Raw genomic sequence first — 15,683 nt, forward strand, 5'->3', positions numbered from 1 at the left:
CGAACAGCCGATCGATCCTATCTACGAGGGGGCCTGAGAAATAGTAAAAGTTACAAATGCAGCAACGTCAGGAGCTCGGGAAGTAGAGCAAGGCCGGTTTCGAAGGAAGATATACCTGATGGTCGCCGGGATGTCGCTAGGTGGGCGGCGGGAGGCCGGATCTGCCCACACTACGGCAGCAAGGAAGAAGAGGTCGGAGGCCCCTCCCTCGCCAGCGGTGCTTGGGAGAGAACGCAAGGCAGGCTGATCGGGACGCGCCCAGCAGTGGGTAAGAGCCGTCGCCGAGGACGACCGCGTGAACGTTGCACCTTCTCACCTTCCCCGGCGAAGAGGATCCGGCTGGATCTGTGATCAGCGGTGAGCAGAGAGAGAGAGAGAGAGAGAGAGAGAGAGAGAGAGAGAGAGAGTGGCCACCGCTGTCGTGTTTAGATCTAGAGAGGCCGAGACGATGTGAAGAGAGCAACACTAGCAAGCAAGCGCGGAGGCTCCTGCCTATATAGTGGAGTAGTACTTATAGTTTTCTTTTGTCTACCGGAGCTGGCTTGACCTCGTCAATGACTGTCGAGAAGTCTTCATGCACGTGGCCCGGAGGCGCAGTTGTCGTCATTTTGATCTGAAGCGCCGGATTATAACATATAACACGAAAAAATGCCACATGACAAGAAATCATAACCTCACTGCCCAAAGGAGACAACATGAATCCCGACGGACAAACTAGACGAGGAACAAAGCTCAAATTAAAGATAAACTCGTAGAAAAGGGGTCCGTCGATAGATGTCTAATTAACATAGCCGGCTTGACCTAGATGGCAGCCGAGTAGTCACTGTTCGTGCATGTGCCCCCAATGACTAGCCCAACGCAGTTGTCGCTGTTTAACCCTCGCAGTGATCCGAAGCACATGACACATAATTTTGCGAGATGACAAGAAACCTTTTTTTAGATTTCTCACCACAACTACAGCCATGTACAACACAGCCTGCACGATATGTAGACGATAGCCAATCCAGGCGTGTCTGCTGGAGTCTGGTCACATGCATGGACGAACTGATCTTCCGTGTCTTGCAGGGATCGTCCAGGCACCAACGTAGTACAACACTTCTCTAGTACTATCGCTCGTCTCCCTCTTCTATTAAGTCACCCGACTTGCGGGGCCGGGGAGTGTGCCTATGGTCGGTTCTCAATTGCCGTCCCACATGTGTGTGCGAACGCAATATGACGCGCGTTCCATTCGGAGAGCAGCGTGCCAGACCGACCGACCGTCTGGGGTGCGACGCGAACGCGACGTGCGTGCTGTATACTCCGTACATGTGTACCGCCGTTTTCTAGACGCTTTGCTCCATGGCGCGGGCGCAATCCATGGATACAAAATTAGTATACTGTATACTATTTAAAAGTCGAGGGCGGGGCTTTTCCTGCCCGGTAGGCGGCGGGACAGTTCCGCCTAGTCGGTTCGACAGAGACGCGAGAAGACGAGGGAGTAGGCTGCTGCAAACGTAGGGCTGTGTGATTTGACAGCGAGTTACTGCTGGACAGGTGGGGCCCCGTGATTTGACTTGCCATTATCATTTTAACTGCGGCGCTACGACCGGCGTGAGTCTCCCGATTCCTGACCACCTCCATACAGGTGCCTCTCCCAATGCTCCACCATGTAGTAGTAGAGGCTGGCTCTTGCATGAGAGCCCACTTCTCCACTTTTTCCTTGCCTCTCTTTCCTCCACATATGCAAAAATGCCATGTAAAGCGCACTATTGTACTTACTTGCTCCTACAGGTGCTTAAGCTTGCCACATAGGCATAAAGTCTGATGTGGCAAGTTAATCAAGAAGAGAGAGACTAGTTTGGTGACCCAAGGAAGAAACGGTGCTAAGCGCGTGTACCTAGGTGAAAAGACAATTTTGAGTCTATAGCTAATTAAATGAAGCAAACTTAGCAACACCATTTCATTGGAAGAGGTCACTCCTTGGCAAATGCAATAAATACTAGTACTCCCTGTGTCCCATTATATAAGAACGTTTTTGACACTACACTAGCTAGTGTCAAAAACGTTCTTATATTATGGGACGGAGGGAGTACGAAGAAAGATATAGAGAGGAGTAAAAAAATACACTTATAGCCAACCTTGTTATAGTATGAGTGACTAAGTGATGACTATGTATGACATGCCAACATCAGATAGCCTAACGCACCGTGTTAAATCTCCAAGGGCGCGACCACGCGAGCGACGCGACGGTCGTGGTAGGCGCGACCATGATACGGGCTGCTGGCAGCCCTTGGATCTGAGATCAAACGGTCGCATGCTAAGTTGCTGAAAATTTAAGAATAACCCTCCAGGATAGGATATTCACCCATAGGTCTAGAATCACGCCATGCAACCGTTCGATCTCAGATCCAAGGGCTCTCAGAAGCCCGTATCATGGGAGAATGGAAAGCCACTACCCTGCCGTTCGCACGCTGGCAGTTCGCTCCTACTCTTTCCCGCACGTCCTTTAATACTACGGCGGTTCGCTCCTAGTCGTCCCGTCCATTCACATTACGGCAGTTCCACTAATCCTAACCCTCCTCCCAAATCCATGGCGTCCCAAATCTCCCCGATCGGCGGTGAGTACAAGGTTAGAACCATCACCGGCGATGAGTTCGACGTCATCTACACCCGTACTTCCGCGACGGTGAAAGGATGCCTTTCTCGCTTCAGACGCATGTTCGAAAACTCACATGATGAGTGGGTCGCTGGGCTAGATGTTGAGTACACCACAGTCGTGGGACAAGAGAAGGATCTAAAGGACGAAGAGAGGAAGAAGCCCGCCGTGATCCAGGTTTGCGTACATAACGTTTGCTTGGTCTACCACATATGCCATGCCGACGTTGAGTGCCAGGATTTTAAGAACTTCCTCGAGGACAAAACAGTCAAATTCGTTACTGTAGACTTTAAGAACGACAAAGAAGTCCTGCGTCGGATAGGCCTCGTTGTAGGCAACCCCTTCGACCTCCAGAAGAATCGGCTGGTGCCCTCTCGTCAGCCCTCAATGCTGACCCTGGCAGGAGCCATGGTTCATCCTTCGTACCGCAAACTGGAGAAACCTCATTACACGTTTCATCGTCATGCATGGCAGCGGAATGTACTAGATATAGACCACATCCACTACGCTGCAATGGATGGCTACCTTTGTTTCAATATCTACAAGGGTTAGATGAAGAGCAGCAGCCAAGTTGGCGGTTCAAGCAAAGAAGTATCGGCCAAGAGGAAGAGGGACAAGGACGAAGTCGAGGACGTGGACGAGGACTCCGAGTAAGGTGGCAGTGTCGTTGCTCATGGCAGTTCTAAACTTCTAATGCAGTGTCTACCGGATTAGTTGCATAGTTTAATTTCAGGTGTGCTTAGTTTAATTTGAGGGGTGTGTTGTGCTGAGCCCCCAGCAGAACTATGTTATGTTTCTTCTCGTTACTTTAACTCTTCAGTATGTACATACTAGTACTAGTATTTCTTTAATAGAATTTAGCACCCCAATTAAGCACGTACTAGCTTTTTTTAATAGTACTATATGCATAATTTGGCAACGAGCACTCTCTATATGTACCACCTTTTTTTAAAATTTCAATTTTTGCTCCATGGCACAATCCATCGATAGTGGAGTACTACTGTACAAAAGTATACATTTTTTAAAAGGCTAGTGTACTGTTCATCACACACACACACACATATATATATATATATAGCCAGTTGTTGAGGATATAGCTACTGAATGTAAACCGGCCAGGAGGGCCCGGTTCACCCCCGACTATGCTGAAGCCCATGAAGATCCAGTAGATGGCATTTTACTAATGAAGCTTAGAAGCCCGCAGCCCAAAGGCGGATTAGGGCCCATAGTGGTAAACCGCCATGACTATGTAAACTTGTAATATAAGTTAGGAAAGGAGAGACCGAGCCGGACACTTTGTATGAGTCGGCCTCGGGGTTCTGTAGACCGGCCGGACGTCAACCTGTGTATATAAAGGGATGACCCGGCGGCGGTTCAGGGACAACAGACAACAACTCGAGACTCAAGCAAGCGTATTTCGCTCCCTGGTCATTGAAACCCAATCAATCCCATCACAACTAGACGTAGGCTTTTACCTTCATCGAAGGGGCTGAACTAGTATAAACTCCCGTGTCCCTTGTCCGGTTTAACTCCTTCAAGCTAACCCGTTGCGATGGCTCCACGACTAAGTCCTTTCATGAGGACAACTGACGTGTTAATTCCACGACAGTTGGCGCCCACCGTGGGGCTATCGCAGGATGGTGTCGAGTTCTTGAAGGGCTGCTCTGAAGGACTTAAGCGGTACGTGATCGGCCGGATGACCAAAAGTCATCGCGGCAAGCTCTACATTGACGATCAAGGATGGGGCCCCGAGGATGACTCGATCGAGTATGGGTACCGGGTTCCCTTCGGCGGAATTCATGTCTTCATCGGCAAGATCGGTGAACCCGGCCCTGAGCCGGACATCTGCACCGACCTCATCGAGACGGCTCAGCGTGCGAGTCCAGCTCGGGTTAAGCCCACCGTGAAGCGTGCGTTCATAGGATGTGTCCATGGGATCGGATCTGAACCGGTGTCTGAAGGCGAGACAGCCGTATACTCCGATGGTGAGTCATCCACTGGCGAAACTGAGTCCTTGTACCAGAGTCATAGCGGTGCGTTCGAAGGATACTCCGATGGCAACAGTATTCCGGACCTCCTTGAACCGGGTTGCTCTTTGCATGGCCGGAACACATCCCACGTTGCAGTCTTCATCTACCACAGGGATGAATACCGGATCAGCAGCCGCGGCAGGAGTCCTGGCACGCCATCCAGCGCAAGTCCTCTCCGGATTGATGGACGCCTGGGCGACCTTGTTAACCGCGACAGTCACCCCAGAGATGCGGGATCAGCACAACGTGGACGTTGCGAAACTGAAGGACCAAATAGCACAGGCTAAGGAGGACCTGGTAGCTGAGGATACTGGGATGGCTGAAGAATGGGACGCTTTGGATGCCCAATCACAGCGGATACAGGCAAAGAATTACCAGCTCATGCTGGATCGGACCGCATTAGTGGATGTAATGCGAAGGAAGTACCGGTCACGTCTGCCGCCGGTTTACGAAGGGTTAAATCTCTTTCAGACGCTAGGCGCTGGGCCGAGCAATCCGACAGCTACAAACTGGACTGAGGTGCCTAGGACAGCTCTGGATCAACTACGGATGATGGAGCCACCCCGACGAACAGATAACCCGCCGCAATACGTGTCTACACTACCGGGTCACTTCTCGAGCCCTGTGGATAACATGATTGCCGCAGCCTCATGCCTGGCAGCCATTGCGATGGAGGGTGATTCAATAGCAGCAGTCGAGATGCGGCGGGCGAGAGACCTTCTTCAAACCGCCGTGGTGCAGCAGCAGGCTTATTCATATAGTCGGGATAGAATTCATTCAATCCCTCGGCCGAGCCCAACTTATAGCAGGCGTATGGATAAACCGGAGGTGTCTAGCAGCACGCGGCATCGCAATGCTCAAGATATGGTGGATCATGGTAGGGCACGAAGGGATGCCGCTTTGGGTCGTTATCAACCCGCCCCGGTTCGGCCAGTAGCGTTAGTTGACCGAGGCACCGGGCTTTCCTTCAGTTCCTGGGGAGTGCCGTGCCTTATTCCGGCTCTCCAAAGATTTCAAGGGTCCACGCAAAGTGCCTAATTACACGGCGGATCAGCCACCTAAGGCATGGGTCGAGAGTTATGAGATGGCAATGGAGATGCTGGATGTAGATGAAGCATCTTGTGCAAAGTACTTCATGATGATGTTGGAGGGAACATCCCGTACTTGGTTGAAAAATCTACCAGCTAATTCCATCGAGTCATGGGATCAGTTGAAGGCCCAGTTTATAGCCAATTTCAAAGACACATCCAAACAGCCCATGTCCATTGTGGATCTGGACGCTTGTGTTCAAGGAGAGAACGAGTCCACAACTCATTGGGTACGCCGGGTCTCAGAAGTGTTGCACTCGTCCGATCGGATTAATGTTGGTCAAGCGATTATCACACTGGAGCGCAATTGCCGGTTTAAGTCACTGAAGATGAAGTTGGGATGGCTCAAGCGCCACTGCAACGACATGGGAACCCTCATGGCAGCCTTGGTAAAGTATGCCGATTCTGATAATACCATGGATCCCGATTCTGATAATGAGAAACCGGAGAAGGGAAAGAAGAATGGCGGTGCAAAGGGATAGTAGCACAACCAAGGAGGCCATGGGAATAATGGTAAGCGTAAAGCAGATTTAGATTTTGTGGCTAACGCTAATGTGCAGCGCCGAAAAGGTAAACCGCCCCAGCGCGGCGGGGCGATGAATCTGGAGCGTTTGTTGAATCAGCCCTATCCAAAGCATGGGACCAAGGAGGCTCCTGCAACGCATCTTTGGAAGGATTGTAACATTATGAAGGAATTCAAAAACTCTGATCTTTTCCGGTATGATCAGGGTCCGTCAGGCGGTTCAGGTCCAGGTTTCCATGGTGGAGGCGGTTCAAACTCTGGGTTTCAGAATAATCATGGCAACCAGAACAACCAAGGTGGTAATAACCAGCAGAATAATCAAGGGAATCAGCAGCAGTCGGGTTACCAGAGTCACCCAAAGCAGTTGAATGGTGGGTAATATCATGTGTTCACCACTAGTCTGTGCAAGCGTGATCAGAAGCTTCAGAAGAGGGCAGTCAATGCTATTGAACCGGCAGTTCCACGTTATCTGCGGTGGTCGGAACAGCCTATTGTGTGGAGTAGGGAGGATCATCCGCCCCGGGTTGACAATCCGGGTCAACTAGCTCTAGTGCTGGCGCCTCAGGTGGGAGGTTATAATCTCACCAAAGTACTCATGGATGGAGGAAGCAGTATCAATATTCTGTATTATGAGACATTCCGTCGCATGGGGTTGACAGATAAGAATCTTAAACCGTCCAACACTGTTTTTCATGGTGTGGTACTAGGTAAATCGGCGTATCCCATAGGTAAGATCGCTTTGGAAGTGGTGTTTGGTGATGAGCATGACTCTAGGTCTGAGACATTGACCTTTGAGGTAGTGAGAATCCAGAGTCTGTATCATGCGTTGTTTGGGCGGCCGGCTTATGCAAAATTCATGGCAAGGCCTTGTTATATTTATTTGCAGCTCAAGATGCCGGGTCATAAAGGGACTATCACGGTTCATGGAAGTCGAAAAATCACATTGGATTGCGAGGAAGGTGATGTGGCCTATGCTGAGGCGGTTTGTGATGGGGAACGTAGCAGAAATTCAAAATTTTCCTACGTGTCACCAAGATCTATCTATGGAGAGACTAGCAACAAGTAGAAGGAGAGTGCATCTACATACCCTTGTAGATCGCTAAGCGGAAGCGTTCAAGTGAACGGGGTTGATGGAGTCGTACTCGTCGTGATTCAAATCAGCGATGATCAAGTGCCGAACGCACGGCACCTCCGCGTTCAACACACGTACAGCCCGGTGACGTCTCCCACGCCTTGATCCAGCAAGGAGAGAGGGAGAGATTGAGGAAGACTCCATCCAGCAGCAGCACAACGGCGTGGTGGTGGTGGAGGAGCGTGGCAATCCTGCAGGGCTTCGCCAAGCACCGCGAGAGAGGAGGAGCACTTGGGAGAGGGAGGGCTGCGCCAGGGGCAAGGGTGAAGCTCCCATGCGCCTCCCCATTATATATAGGGGTGGAGGGGGCTGGTTTCTTGCCCTCCAAGTCCATTGGGGCGTTGGCCAAGGTGGGAGGAAAGAAATCTCATTATTTCCTTCCCCACCGATTGTTATCCCCCCTTTTTAGGGATCTTGATCTTATCCCTTCGGGATATGATCTTATTCCTTCTAAGGGGGGATCTTGGTGCACCTTGACCAGGGGTGTGGGGCCTTGCCCCCACTACCCACGTCCATGTGGGTCCCCCCATGCAGGTGGGCCCCACTCCGGAACCTTCTAGAACCTTCCCGGTACAATACCGAAAAATCCCGAACATTTTCCGGTGGCCAAAATAGGACTTCCCATATATAAATCTTTACCTCCGGACCATTCCGGAACTCCTCGTGACGTCCGGGATCTCATCCGGGACTCCGAACAACATTCGGTAACCACATACAAACTTCCTTTATAACCCTAGCGTCATCGAACCTTAAGTGTGTAGACCCTACGGGTTCGGGAGACATGTAGACATGACCGAGACGTTCTCCGGTCAATAACCAACAGCGGGATCTGGATACCCATGATGGCTCCCACATGTTCCATGATGATCTCATCGGATGAACCACGATGTCAAGGACTTAATCAATCCCGTATTCAATTCCCTTTGTCTATCGGTATGTTACTTGCCCGAGATTCGATCGTCAGTATCCAATACCTTGTTCAATCTCGTTACCGGCAAGTCACTTTACTCGTTCCGTAACACATCATCCCGTGATCAACTCCTTGTTCACATTGCGCATATGATGATGTCCTATCGAGTGGGCCCAGAGATACCTCTCCGTTTACACGGAGTGACAAATCTCAGTCTCGATCCGCATAAAACAATAGATACTTTCGGAGATACCTGTAGTGCACCTTTATAGTCACCCAGTTACGTTGTGACGTTTGATACACCCAAAGCACTCCTATGGTATCCAGGTGTTACACGCTCTCATGGTCGAAGGAAGAGATACTTGACATTCGCAAAGCTCTAGCAAATGAACTACACGATCTTTTGTGCTAGTCTTAGGATTGGGTCTTGTCCATCACATCATTCTCCTAATGATGTGATCCCGTTATCAACGACATCCAATGTCCATAGCCAGGAAACCATGACTATCTGTTGATCACAACGAGCTAGTCAACTAGAGGCTCACTAGGGACATATTGTGGTCTATGTATTCACACGTGTATTACGATTTCCGGATAATACAGTTATAGCATGAATAAAAGACAATTATCATGAACAAGGAAATATAATAATAATACTTTTATTATTGCCTCTAGGGCATATTTCCAACAGTCTCCCACTTGCACTAGAGTCAATAATCTAGTTCACATCGCCATGTGATTAACACTCACAGGTCACATCGCCATGTGACTAACACCCAAGAGTTTACTAGAATCAGTAGTCTAGTTCACATCACTATGTGATTAATACTCAATGAGTTTTAGGTTTGATCATGTTGCTTGTGAGAGAGGTTTTAGTCAACGGGTCCGAACCTTTCAGATCCGTGTGTGTTTTACAAATCTCTATGTCATCTCCTAGATGCAGCTACCACGCTCTATTTGGAGCTATTCCAAACAACTGTTCTACTTGGAGCTATTCTAAATTATTGCTCCATTATATGTATCCGGTCTCTCTACTCAGAGCTATCCGGATAGGTGTCAAGCTTGCATCATCGTAACCTTTACGACGAACTCTTTTACCACCTCCATAATCGAGAAAATTCCTTAGTCCACTAGTTACTAAGGATAACTTTGACCGCTGTCCTGTGAGCCATTCTTGGATCACTCTTGTACCCCTTGACTGACTCATGGCAAGGCACACTTCAGGTGCGGTACACAGCATAGCATACTGAAAAGCCTACGTCTTAAGCATAGGGGACGACCTTCGTCCTTTCTCTCTATTCTGCCGTGGTCGAGCTTTAAGTCTTAACTTCGTACCTTACAACTCAGGCAAGAACTCCTTCTTTGACTGGTCCATCTTGAACACCTTCAAGATCACGTCAAGGTATGTGCTCATTTGAAAGTATTATTAAGCATTTTGATCTATCCTTATAGATCTTGATGCTCAATGTTCAAGTAGCTTAATCCAGGCTTTCCATTGAAAAACACTTTCAAAATAACCCTATATGCTTTCCAGAAATTCTACGTCATTTCTGATCAACAATATGTCAACAACATATACTCATCAGAAATTCTATAGTGCTCCCACTCACTTCTTTGGAAATACAAGTTTCTCATAAACTTTGTACAAACCCAAAAAATTTTGATCATCATCAAAGCATACATTCCAACTCCGAGATGCTCACTCCAGTCCTTAGAAGGATTGCTGGAGCTTTGCATACTTATTAGCATCTTTCGGGATTGACAAAACCTTCCGGTTGTATCACATACAACCTTTCCTCATTAAAATCGTCGAGGAAACAATGTTTTGACATCCTATCTGCAAGATTTCATAAATAATGCAGTAATCGCTAATATAATTCCAACAGACTCTTAGCATCGCTACGAGTGAGAAAATCTCATCGTAGTCAACTCCTTGAACTTGTCGGAAAACATCTTAACGACAAGTCGAGCTTTCTTAATGGTGACATTTACCATCATTGTCCGTATTCCTTTTGAAATCCATCTGTACTCATTAGCCTTACGACCATCGAGCCGTTCTGCCAAAGTCTACACTTTGTTTTCATACATGGATCCTCTCTCGGATTTTATGGCCTCAAGCCATTTATCGGAATCCGGGCCCACCATCGCTTCTCCATAGCTCGTAGGTTCATTGTTGTCTAGCAACATGACCTTCAAGACAGGATTACGTACCACTCTGAAGTAGTACGCATCCTTGTCATCCTACGAGGTTTGGGAGTGACTTGATCCGAAGTTTCATGATCAATATCATAAGCTTCCACTTCAATTGGTGTAGGTGCCACAGGAACAACTCCCTGTGCCCTGTCACACACTAGTTGAAGAGACGGTTCAATAACCTCATCAAGTCTCCACCATCCTCCCACTCAATTCTTTCGAGAGAAACTTTTCCTCGAGAAAGGACCCGATTCTAGAAACAATCCATATTGCTTTCGGATCTGAATTAGGAGGTATACCCAACTGTTTTGGGTTTTCTATGAAGACGCATTTTATCCGCTTTGGGTTCGAGCTTATCAACCTGAAACTTTTTCATATAAGCGTCGCAGCCCCAAACTTTTAAGAAACGACAACTTAGGTTTCTCTAAACCATAATTCATACGGTGTCATCTCATCGGAATTACGTGGTGCCCTATTTAAAGTGAATGTGGTTGTCTCTAATGCCTAACCCATGAACGATAGTGGTAATTCGATAAGAGACATCATGGTACGCACCATATCCAATAGGGTGCAACTATGATGTTCGGACACACCATCACATTATGGTGTTCCAGGCGGTATTAATTGCGAAACAATTTCCACAATGTCTTAATTGTGTGCCAAAACTCGTAACTCAGATATTCATCTCTATGATCATATCATAGACATTTTATCCTCTTGTCACAATGATCTGCTACTTCACTCTGAAATTACTTGAACCATTCAATAATTCAGACTTGTGTTTCATCAAGTAAATATACTCAACATTTACTCGAATCATCTATGAAGTAAGAACATAATCATATTCACTGCATGCCTTAGCACTCATTCGACTGCACACATCAAAATGTGTTACTTCCAACAAGTTGCTATCTTGTTCCATCTTACTGAAAATGAGGCTTTTCAGTCATCTTGCCCATGTGGTATGATTTGCATATCTCAAGTGATTCAAAATCAAGTGAGTCCGAACGATCCATTTGCATGGAGTTTCTTCATGCATATACACCAATAGACATGGTTCGCATGTCTCAAACTTTTCAAAAACGAGTGAGTCCAAAGATCCATCAACATGGAGCTTCTTCATGCGTTTTATACCATTATGACTTACATGGCAGTGCCACAAGTAAGTGGTACTATCATTACTATCTTATATCTTTTGGCATGAAAATGTGTATCACTACAACCGAGATTCAATAAACCATTCCTTTAGGTGCAAGACCATTGAAGGTATTATTCAAAAATAGAGTAACCATTATTCTCCTTAAATGAATAACCGTATTGCGATAGACATAATCCAATCATGTCTATGCTCAAGGCAAACACAAATCTTGGTGGTAGAGGGAGCGTGCGATGCTTGATCATATCAACCTTGGAAACACTTCCAACATATATCGTCAGCTCACCTTTAGCTAGTCTCCATTTATTACGTAGCTTTTATTTCAAGTTACTAACACTTAGCAACCGAACCGGTATCCAATACCCTGGTGCTACTAGGAGTACTAGTAAAGTACACATCAACACAATGTATATCCAATATACTTCTATCGACCTTGCCAGCCTTCTTATCTACCAAGTATCTAGGGTGGTTCCGCTTCAGTGTCCGTTCCTCTCATTACAGAAGCACTTAGTCTCGGGTTTGGGTTCAACCTCGGGTTTCTTCACTGGTGCAGCAGCTGATTTGCCGTTTCATGAAGTATCCCTTCTTGCCCTTGCCCTTCTTGAAACTAGTGGTTTCACCAACCATCAACAATTGATGCTCCTTCTTGATTCCTACTTTCGCGGTGTCAAACATCGTGAATACCTCAAGGATCATCATATCTATCCTTGATATGTTATAGTTTATCACGAAGCTTTAGCAGCTTGGTGGCAATGACTTTGAAGAAACATCACTATCTCATCTGGAAGATCAACTCCCATTCGATTCAAGTGATTGTTGCACTCAGACAATCTGAGCACAAGCTCAACGATTGAGCTTTTCTCTCTTAGTTTGCAGGTTAAGAAAATCGTCGGAGGTCTCATACCTCTTGACGTGGGCACGAGCCTGAAATCATAATTTCATCCTTCGAAACATCTCATATGTTCCGCGACGTTTCGAAAACGTCTTTGGTGCCTCTACTCTAAACCGTTTAACTGAACTATCACGTAGTTATCAAAACGTGTATGTCCGATGTTCGCAACATCCACAGACGACGTTTGGGGTTCAGCACACTGAGCGGTGCATTAAGGACATAAGCTTTCTACTGATCGCATAATCGCTACTATCAACTTTCAACTATATTTTCTCTAGGAACATATCTAAACAGTGGAACTAAAGCGCGAGCTACGACATAATTTGCAAAAAGTCTTTTGACTATGTTCAGGATAATTAAGTTCATCTTATGAACTCCCACTCAGATAGACATCCCTCTAGTCATCTAAGTGATTACATGATCCGAGTCAACTAGGCCGTGTCCGATCATCACGTAAGACGGACTAGTCATCATCGGTGAACATCTTCATGTTGATCGTATCTACTATACGACTCATGCTCGACCTTTCGGTCTCCGTGTTCCGAGGCCATGTCTGCACATGCTAGGCTCGTCAAGTTAACCCTAAGTGTTTTCGCTGTGTAAAACTGTCTTACACCCGTTGTATGTGAACGTAAGAATCCATCACACCCGATCATCACGTGGTGCTTAGAAGCGACGAACTGTGGCAACGGTGCACAGTTAGGGGAGAACACTTCTTGAAATTTTGTAAGGGATCATCTTATTTACTACCGTCATCCTAAGTAAACAAGATGCATAAACATGATAAACATCACATGCAATCAAATAGTGACATGATATGGCCAATATCATTTTGCTCCTTTTGATCTTCATCTTCGGGGCTCCATGATCATCATCTTCACCGGCATGACACCATGATCTCCATCATCATGATCTCCATCATCGTGTCTTCATGAAGTTGTCATGCCAACGACTACTTCTACTTCTATGACTAACGCGTTTAGCAATAAAGTAAAGTAGTTTACATGGCGTTCTTCAATGACACGCAGGTCATACAATAAATAAAGACAACTCCTATGGCTCCTGCCGGTTGTCATACTCATCGACATGCAAGTCGTGAATCCTATTACAAGAACATGATCAATCTCATACATCACATATCATTCATCACATTCTTCTTGGCCATATCACATCACATAGCATACCCTGCAAAAACAAGTTAGACGTCCTCTAATTGTTGTTGCATGTTTTACGTGGCTGCTATGGGTTTCTAGCAAGAACGTTTCTTACCTACGCAAGACCACAACATGATATGCCAATTGCTATTTACCCTTCATAAGGACCCTTTTCATCGAATCCGTTCCGACTAAAGTGGGAGAGACTGGCACCCGCTAGCCACCTTATGCACCAAGTGCATGTCAATCGATGGAACCTGTCTCACGTAAGAATACGTGTAAGGTCGGTCCGGGCCGCTTCATCCCACAATACCGTCGAAACAAGATTGGACTAGTAACGGTAAGCATATTGAACAACATCAACGCCCACAACTACTTTGTGTTCTACTCGTGCAAAGAATCTACGCAATAGACCTAGCTCATGATGCCACTGATGGGGAACGTAGCAGAAATTCAAAATTTTCCTACGTGTCACCAAGATCTATCTATGGAGAGACTAGCAACGAGTAGAAGGAGAGTGCATCTACATACCCTTGTAGATTGCTAAGCGGAAGCGTTCAAGTGAACGGGGTTGATGGAGTCATACTCGTCGTGATTCAAATCATCGATGATCAAGTGCCGAAGGCACGGCACCTACGCGTTCAACACACGTACAGCCCGGTGACGTCTCCCACGCCTTGATCCAGCAAGGAGAGAGGGAGAAGTTGAGGAAGACTCCATCCAGCAGCAGCACAACGGCGTGGTGGTGGTGGAGGAGCGTGGCAATCCTGCAGGGCTTCGCCAAGCACCGCGAGAGAGGAGGAGCACTTGGGAGAGGGAGGGCTGCGCCAGGGGCAAGGGTGAAGCTCCCATGCGCCTCCCCACTATATATAGGGGTGGAGGGGGCTGGTTTCTTGCCCTCCAAGTCCATTGGGGCGTTGGCCAAGGTAGGAGGAAAGAAATCTCATTATTTCCTTCCCCACCGATTGTTATCCCCCCTTTTTAGGGATCTTGATCTTATCCCTTCGGGATATGATCTTATTCCTTCTAAGCGGGGATCTTGGTGCGCCTTGACCAGGGGTGTGGGGCCTTGCCCCCACTACCCACGTCCATGTGGGTCCCCCCATGCAGGTGGGCCCCACTCCGGAACCTTCTAGAACCTTCCCGGTACAATACCGAAAAATCCCGAACATTTTCTGGTGGCCAAAATAGGACTTCCCATATATAAATCTTTACCTTCGGACCATTCCGGAACTCCTCGTGACGTCCGGGATCTCATCCGGGACTCTGAACAACATTTGGTAACCACATACAAACTTCCTTTATAACCCTAGCGTCATCGAACCTTAAGTGTGTAGACCCTACGGGTTCGGGAGACATGTAGACATGACCGAGACGTTCTCCGGTCAATAACCAACAGCGGGATCTGGATACCCATGATGGCTCCCACATGTTCCACGATGATCTCATCGGATGAACCACGATGTCAAGGACTTAATCAATCCCGTATTCAATTCCCTTTGTCTATCATTATGTTACTTGCCCGAGATTCGATCGTCGGTATCCAATACCTTGTTCAATCTCGTTACCGGCAAGTCACTTTACTCGTTCCGTAACACATCATCCCGTGATCAACTCCTTGGTCACATTGCGCATATGATGATGTCCTACCGAGTGGGCCCAGAGATACCTCTCCGTTTACACGGAGTGACAAATCCCAGTCTCGATCCGCATAAAACAATAGATACTTTCGGAGATACCTGTAGTGCACCTTTATAGTCACCCAGTTACGTTGTGACGTTTGATACACCCAAAGCACTCCTACGGTATCCAGGAGTTACACGCTCTCATGGTCGAAGGAAGAGATACTTGACATTGGCAAAGCTCTAGCAAATGAACTACACGATCTTTTGTGCTAGTCTTAGGATTGGGTCTTGTCCATCACATCATTCTCCTAATGATGTGATCCCGTTATCAACGACATCCAATGT

This window comes from Triticum aestivum, chromosome 5B, assembly GCF_018294505.1.
Source record: "Triticum aestivum cultivar Chinese Spring chromosome 5B, IWGSC CS RefSeq v2.1, whole genome shotgun sequence".
Taxonomy (NCBI): domain Eukaryota; kingdom Viridiplantae; phylum Streptophyta; class Magnoliopsida; order Poales; family Poaceae; genus Triticum; species Triticum aestivum.